We start from the raw sequence: 8,484 nt of genomic DNA, 5'->3' as shown, positions 1-8,484 counted from the left end.
TTTAATAGATAAGTTTAAAGGCGCAATAAAATGAGTAACCATTGAAGTTTTATTTCAAGACAATCTTTCTCATATTAACATAGTCACTAATAGATTAATCAATTTCTCTCTAGCTATTTTAATAATTTCAAATATTTGGAAATATTTGTAACTATATTAAGGTTTCTAGGCTTTGGTTTGTCAATAAATATAAATTTTTGCCATAATAAAGTTTATCAATACATTAATTATATTTACGTTTGATCATATCCGACCATATAATGTTATAGATTCTCATTAAAAGGTGTTGGTTGAGTTAATAACTCATAATTACTTAATTGCATTAAAATTATTAATTTCTCTCGTCAAGTTTTTAATGTAATAATAAACACTATTGCTAAAACAAAATATTATTATCATAATCTGTTTGTGTATTCTAAAAGTATTTGTTTATACGTATAATTTATTAATTTCAAGTATAAAATAAAATCTTATAGTAATTTTTATTCACAAGGTTTGAGAACATTAAAACTCTTATTTAGGGTTGGCAAATATTTATATTCATGTAAAAATCTCCTTTAAGTACAATACTTAATATTGGGATTGCTTGAACTTCAACAACCTTAATGTAAAAAAACATTACAACCTATTTAACGTTATGTTATTTGATAATGATGAATTCATCAGATTTAATATCATCAACTATAATGAAAGAATAGAGATACTATTTAATTATAGATTTCTGAGGTTTATGAATATATTACTCAACTTATGACAATAATATAACTAAATATCTTTATGACTCAACCAGCTTGGCGAAACTACGAAAAAAAAAGCGATTCACTAGTTTGAATGAAACGTGTAGTCATTGATAGATTGACAGAAGACGGCTATAATCTTGTGAAAAACGGAGATAGCCGAAATCCACTACGTTTTAAGCAACTGTTCGTTTTTAAACTTAGCCGGATTATACTTCGTCGCTAATTGCCATACTGTAAATATTACTAATATTTCAAACTATGTCAAATCTCTGCACGTTTCTTACTAGAAACTAAATCTCAATTTTTACTTAGGCAGTGGTGGGCAGTCCTGCCTCTTATTACGTAATCTGTATATATCGTTAGCGATATCCAGTGTGTGTTTTCCAGTATCAAATAATAGCTAAATTTCAACGCGGCTTACAAGAGCAGAGTGGCGCAGTGGAAGCGTGCTGGGCCCATAACCCAGAGGTCCGTGGATCGAAACCACGCTCTGCTAGTGTTTTATTAATTCTTAATAGAATTTTAATGTAACACGCACTCTTTTTTGCTTGTAGTAACAGTAACGCTTATGGCATTATTATACCATCAGGCTAGAAAATCAAGCGAATTTAAAAATGTTTACGACAGGTTGATAGTGATTGAAATATAATTATTATAATTTAAAAAATTTGGTACATCAATTTATCAATCACTGACAACTGTAGCGGGCGAGCTCTTAAAAAAATACCGACTTCATACAGTCACGGAACAGTTGAAACAAGTCTAAGCCCCGGAAGACCAAAAGAACTTTGGACTTCATAATCTTTATATATATATATAAAAATGAATTGCTGTTCGTTAGTCTCGCTAAAACTCCAGAACGGCTGGACCGATTTGGCAAATTTAGGTCTTGAATTATTTGCGGAAGTCCAGAGAAGGCTTAAAAGGGGCATAAATAGGAAAATGCTGCCAAATTAAATATTTGCAAAAACAACAAATTTGTTTTTCCTTTGATGTGTCCATATATAATTTCTATGAGAGAATTTATTGACGCATGGGTTTGACAGTTCTGCTGTGAAACAATTTCATTACGACAGCAGGGTGCATATTTTATTAATAATAATAATTTTTGATGTTGTGATATATTATTGACAAATTCATATAAAAACATTATTTTATTTATTATATACAGAACAACGTCTGTGGGGTCAGCTAGTGCATAATAAAAAATAATCGATAGTTAAATCTACTGTCGTAAGATCTAACAGATAATGTGGACAGATTAAGTAAATTACCATTAGCCTTTTTCACATGGCAGCATTGCTTAAGTTATTCAAATTTTTCTACTATCTCCATGCTATGTTACGTGAGTAGATTAGAAGTAGTTTTTTTTTTAAGTTACCGTGTTTCCCAGCATCTGTTTTACAAGCATCATGCTTAGAGCCACCACTCAGTACAAATAACCTACAATATACTCAAATATTCACAATTAAGATTAAGTGTATCGTGTTAACATTAATTACTTTACTATGTATCTTAATATTGGTAAATAACTGTTATACTAGCTGAACCGGCAAACGTTGTTTTGCCATATAAAGTATTTTTAGTGTTCGACAGTTATTTTTCAGACCTACTTTTTTAATCATATTATCACGAAAAAGACTTCATATTTCATGTTAATATTGACACTCACAAAGATGTGGCTTTCTATTGGTAACAGTCAAAGATCAAATAAACTTTACTCAGATAACCAATGCAGACTTAGGCTGCGTTGGCGTACTAAGCCTTCATCGAAGGCGAACTCCTCTTGGGGAGAGAGAGGCGCAAGCGGCCCTCGAGTGTCAACAGTGTGGCCATATTTATAGGGCTCGGCGCACGTGCACGTGTTTTCGAAAAATGCTTTTTAACAATATTTTTATGTCACAATGTAATTAAATGAAAACTTATGATTTAATTCTAGAATAAAGCTATAAATCTTTTTAGTCTCGTTTTTATAATAGGTGTATATTATATGTATATAGTATTTGAGCCGATATACATTATATAACGTATTATTTTAACTCCTACGGGCTTTACGTAGCAAACAATTCTTGTTTGCTACGTAAAGCTAGGAAATTGCACCTTTTTTTTCTACTTCTTGACACTTATCGTTATATTTTGGATAATACACACTATATATTTATAAATTGTAGCCTATGTGTTATTCTGATTTAAGCTATATTATTGTAAAGTTTCATTAAAGTTCATTTTGCAGTTTTTGCGTGAAGACGTAACAAACACATACACACACTCACAAACTTTCGCATTTATAATATTAGTAGGATTTATTTTGTTCATTCAAATTATGGCAATATATAGCTAATTTGACATTGACATCTTTGTCAACGCAGTGGATGCCGTGGTAAACACATAAACAGTGTCCTCAATTTATATTGTATGAGTACCAATGCCACTAAAACTAGAATATTTGCAAATTAAAATGTTTTTCCAACTAACAATCCAATTAGAGCACTAACACTAAACTCGGCTACTCGATACTGTCACTGAATCCCTATATTTAGCGCTCTAATGGATATGAAAATAGAAAATAGTACATGTAAATAGATGTCTTATTCGAATACAATTACTCTGTAATAATAACCAATAGCGAATACATTTGAAGATATTTTTTTGAATTTCCACTTTTCAATTCAAATTAAACCTTTGAAGTAGATATCGAAATTGCATGTTATTGTTATTTATTTTAATGAATTATAGTAATTAGAGTTGTAACCTTCTTCATTACAATCCAGACGTCTTGTCACAGAAAGTGTCGTACAAAGAGCAATGGAGAGGGCTATGCTTGGAGATTCCTTGCACGATCAAATCAGAAATGAGGAGATCCATAGGATAACTAAAGTCATCGACATATCGCAAATTATTGCGAAAGTGAAGTGGCAGTGGGCAGGCCACATAGCTCGATGGCCAGATGACCGTTGGGGCAATAAAGTCCTAGAATGGCAACCACGTAACAGAAGACGCAGTGTTGGTAGGCCCCCCACAAGATAGACTGATGATCTGGTCAAGGCTGCCGGAATATGGATGAGGGCAGCGCAGGACCGATCGACTAGGAAATCTTTGGGCGAGGCCTTTGTTCCGGAGTGGACGTCTTTCGGCTGATATGATAAATGAGAACAGTAGAAATATCTACAACATTTTGAAATTAAAGATAACTATTATCTAATGCAATGTTCATACGAAATATTGGTCTCATACCTGGCTACCATTAAAATGTTGTAGTGAAAATTACTTATAATTTCACTTTATTTTTACCTCGTTTGTAACTAGAAACTTTATACGCGTTTTGAGGTTAGGATTTTGTCTGAGGAATTTTTTATTCGTGTAAGTTACCACATACGGCAATAAAATAATCTTAATCATCATTCGACACAATGTTATAAATATGACGCAGATAAAGTCTTTTTGCATTTTGATTTTTTTGATTGAGAAGAAGAACACCTCAGAATTCTGAGCGGCATTACAACTGCGCTCGTTGTCTTGAGACAAAAGATGTTAAGTCTTATTTGCCCAGTTATTACACTAGCTACCGCGCCCTTCAGACCGAAACACTGCTTCGCGGCAGAAATAGGCCCCATTGTGGTATTCATTATCTAGCCGGCATCCTGTGCAAAGGAGCCTCCCACTGGTAAAATCAAATTTGAATTTAGTTATTGTACCTGGCTGGTTTAGATAATATTAAAAAGGTAACATTTCAAAAAAGACACAAATTATTAAAATGTCTTTTCCAGCTATTTTTGTTTTTTTTTTCTGCACATTTGGTTGTTGGTGGTTTCTTTATATTCTTTGATTAAGGATTGGTCTCCGCTGCGCTCCAACTAGACACCGCACTACAAAAGAACAATAGCTTTTTTATTAGGGCAACTATTAGATGCGTGTGTCGTGTTATTTTCTCATTGTCTCTCTTATTTCTTGTAGTATTATTTTTACAAAGTTTTACTACGCAACCCGGCATTTTACTTTTAATTATTATTAACAGAACATTATTTATTTATCTTTTGGTTATCAATTTAAATTGCTTCGTGGAAGTTAACAACATTAATATGAATTTAATTTGAGACAATTGGAACCGTTCGGTTATCTTCACTTTGTTTAACTCATTTTTCTTTACTCGGAAATATTAATTTGTTTGAGTTGATTCTAAAGGCGTGTAATACCTCAAATATTCCAGATATCTTTAAGAGCAAATAAATCAAATAAAAATCATTTCAAAGCTCTTCATATTTTATAAGAAGACTTTTCAAATATTATTGTAACGTACAATAAGAACAATGTTGAGGACACGAACGTTAATGGCCTCTTACTGTGAAATAATTTCTTGGCAACAACAAAAGCATGGTTGAATGGATACTTGAGATATTACTGTAACTACGAATCCATTTTGAACGTGTTTTCGGGTTTTGCATGAAAGGTACATATAAAATTTTTGGTATCTTGCAGATTTACTTTTCAACAGGAATTTAAGACAGAGATTTACAATACCAGTGTGGCATTTTATTATAACTTATAGATAGATGATTATTAAAAAAAAACAATAATTGTAACTAGAATTAGACTAATTCATTACATTCATTTTTTTTCTTTATGAAAATAAGGGACTAGACGAGCAGGACGTTCAGCTAATGGTTATTGATACTCCCTACCCATTACAATGCACTGCCGCGCTGGATTCTTGAAAAACCCAAAAATTCTGAGCAACACCACAATAATTGCGCTCGTCACCTTGAGACATAAGATGTTAAGTCTCATTTGCCCAGTATTTTCACTAGCTACGCCGCCCTTCAGACCGAAACACAGTAATGTTTACACATTACTGCTTCACGGCTGAAATAGGCGCCGTAGTGGTACCCATAATTTAGCCGGCTTCCTCCTCCCACTGGTGAATTGATAAAAATACGCAATTATTTTTATACTTATTTGTGCATAATTTTAGTGAATCTGAAGTTCAATTAAATTTTGCGATGCAGCAATGAACGTAAGCGCATTGCAATTTTATTACAGACATAAATTCTGCCACAGATCGCATCCTTACTGTAAGTCGTTAAGGAGTTCCATTGATCATCATATTCGGCTAAGACAGTTACTTGATCATAACGACGTTACGGTAGGTGACTCAAATACCCGGATAGCATAAAAAGATTCCTCCTAAGAATTGAAGAGTTTCGTTACTTTGTCATGGATCCCATAATCAAAACCTAACCAAACTTCCACCAACAACTATCTTTGAAGTATATCCTTTCAAACAAAACAAAAGAATCATCGAAATTGGTTGGCGCAATATTGAGTTATTCGTAAATTCTTCTTTAAAAAAAAAACTTTTCTAAAAATACTATTATTATTTGAATTTGAATTCAAATTAAAAAAGAATTATCAAAATCGGTTCACTCAGTCGAAAGTTTTGAGGTAACACACATAAAAAAAATACCGACGAATTCAGAACCTCCTTTGTTGAAGTCGGTTGAAAAGAAATCAATCCTTATAGGAATGTTAATGTCGAAAAAGTCAGACTTTTAAGGAGTTTAATTAAGTTGCTTCAAAGTAAGAGATAAAGTATAATATTATGTTCTTGACAGCTCCTTTGACAAGTTATCCTGCGAGCATTTTATCGGCATCAGCTGCTAACGATACCCAATATAAACGAACAACATCATTTATTCGAATAAAATCATTTTTCAACCTCAAGTGGTTGGAGTTACGAGGGTTAAATCGTGTAGAGGGTCTGTTTCGACAAGAAAAATTATAATTTTGTATAATTTATGTTATCAATAAAGGGTGATGCAATATTTTAGCAAACCGGTTACTAGCTGACACGTTTCCAAGCGCCTAACTTACTATTTAGGTACATTAAAAATAATCTTCTTATTAATATTATAAATGTGAAAGTTTGTATGTCTGGATGTATGTTCGAACTTCTTTAACGCAAAGACTACTGAATGAATTTTGATGAAACTTTGCAATAATATAGTTTACACACCAGAATAACATATAGGCTATAATTTATAAAAATATTGTGTGAATTATCCCGGTATACATTGAAATAAAATTGGAGTGTATGTTTGTAATATTGAAATAACCGTTTTTTACTAAATGTATATTATGAATACATATACGTACCGTATATGCACTAAAATAACATTTTTTACAATTTTTGTCTGTCTGTCTGTCTATCTGTTTGTTCCGCAACCCGGCATTTTAATTTCAATTATTGGCAAAGTTTAATAGAACATGTGGCACGTCAACGTCACAAATTGTTTGAGACTGGCTCGATGTGAAGCCACAGATTAGATATTTTTTATGACAATAAAGGACCAGACGTGCAGGACGTTCAGCTAATGGTAATTGATACGCCTTGCCCATTACAATGCAGTGCCGCTCAGGATTCTTGAAAAACCCAAAAATTCTGAGCGACACTACTCCTTGAGACATATGATGTTAAATCTCATTTGGCCAGTAATTTCACTAGCTACGGCGCCTTTCAGACCGAAACACAATAATGCTAACACATTACTGTTTCACGGTAGAAATAGGCACCGTGGTGGTACCGATAATCTAGCCGGCATCCTGTGCAAAGGAGTCTCCCACTGGATGGATAAGATAAGTTTGTATTTTTTTTTAAGATTTAACAATTTCAATGTTTGGTTCATACATGTCATCACCCTGTACATGCAGATTCAGTTTTTAAAAAAATTTATGTAGTTCTTTCATAAGGCTCTTCTTATCGCCATACAATAACTAAAATTAATGCTTTAAAACGTTTTCCCGAGAAATAAAATGAAAAATTAAATTACTTTTTCCCGTAGTACTTATAATACTGTTTCAGTGCATTTCATTTTTATTTTTCAGTTAGTTTTTATGGTTTAATTTCAAACAAATAAATTTTAACCCACAGCGGACAGCTGTATCGCGTGATATATGGAGTTTCACAATTAACAGCTCTTGAATAAAAACATGTATTTAATGTGTTAATTGTGTTCAATTATAATGTATTATTTTATGTGAATTAGTAACCAGCATAAAACCAGGAATACTCTCATCATCATCATCAGTCGGAAGACGTCCACTGCTAAACAAAGGCCTCCCCCAAAGATCTCCACGACGACCGGTCCTGCGCTGCCCTCGTCTAACGTATTCCAGCGATCTTGACTAGATCGTCGGTTCATCTTGTGGGGACAACCTACCAACACTGCGTCTATCGGTACGTGGTCACCATTCGAGGACTTTTCTGCCCCACTGGCCATCTGTCCATCGAGCTATGTGCCCAGTCCACTGCCACTTAAGTTTCGCAATCATTTGGATAGCCCAAACCCAAGTCAGTGACTTTGGTTCTCCTGCGGATCTCCTCATTCCTGATTCGATCTCGCAGGGAAACTCCGAGCATAGCCCTTTCCATTGCCCTCTGAGCGACAATGAGCAATAGTAGAAACAAATTAATAACTTTGAAGCTCAAAAGAAGTAAGTAATATTACCCTACCTTGCTAAGTTACTGTCTTCTTTTCACTGAAGGAAATATCTCGTAGCATCTTTTTGTAAATAAGCCTTTGTTGATAAACGTATAACTAAATAATATCTAATAGTACAAGTGTATAACTTGACTTAAAACTTTGTACCACAAATAAAAAAACATTATTATTATTAATTTCATTATAAGTATTATTTATTATTCACGTGATTAATCAAAATTGCGAAGAGTAAATTACGAAAATTAATT

General features: G+C 33.1%; 1 non-coding gene across 1 annotated transcript; it reads left to right on the top strand.

Moving 5' to 3' along the window:
• Positions 1 to 1,164: 1,164 nt before the first annotated feature.
• On the top strand, positions 1,165 to 1,236 carry Trnam-cau (transfer RNA methionine (anticodon CAU)). Its single transcript has one exon. It is a non-coding gene; the product is annotated as a tRNA-Met (tRNA).
• Positions 1,237 to 8,484: the final 7,248 nt, after the last annotated feature.

The sequence above is a fragment of the Leptidea sinapis genome, chromosome 37, assembly GCF_905404315.1.
Source record: "Leptidea sinapis chromosome 37, ilLepSina1.1, whole genome shotgun sequence".
Taxonomy (NCBI): domain Eukaryota; kingdom Metazoa; phylum Arthropoda; class Insecta; order Lepidoptera; family Pieridae; genus Leptidea; species Leptidea sinapis.
Note: the sequence above shows the minus strand (reverse complement) of the source record. Positions and strands in the feature narration are given on the sequence as shown.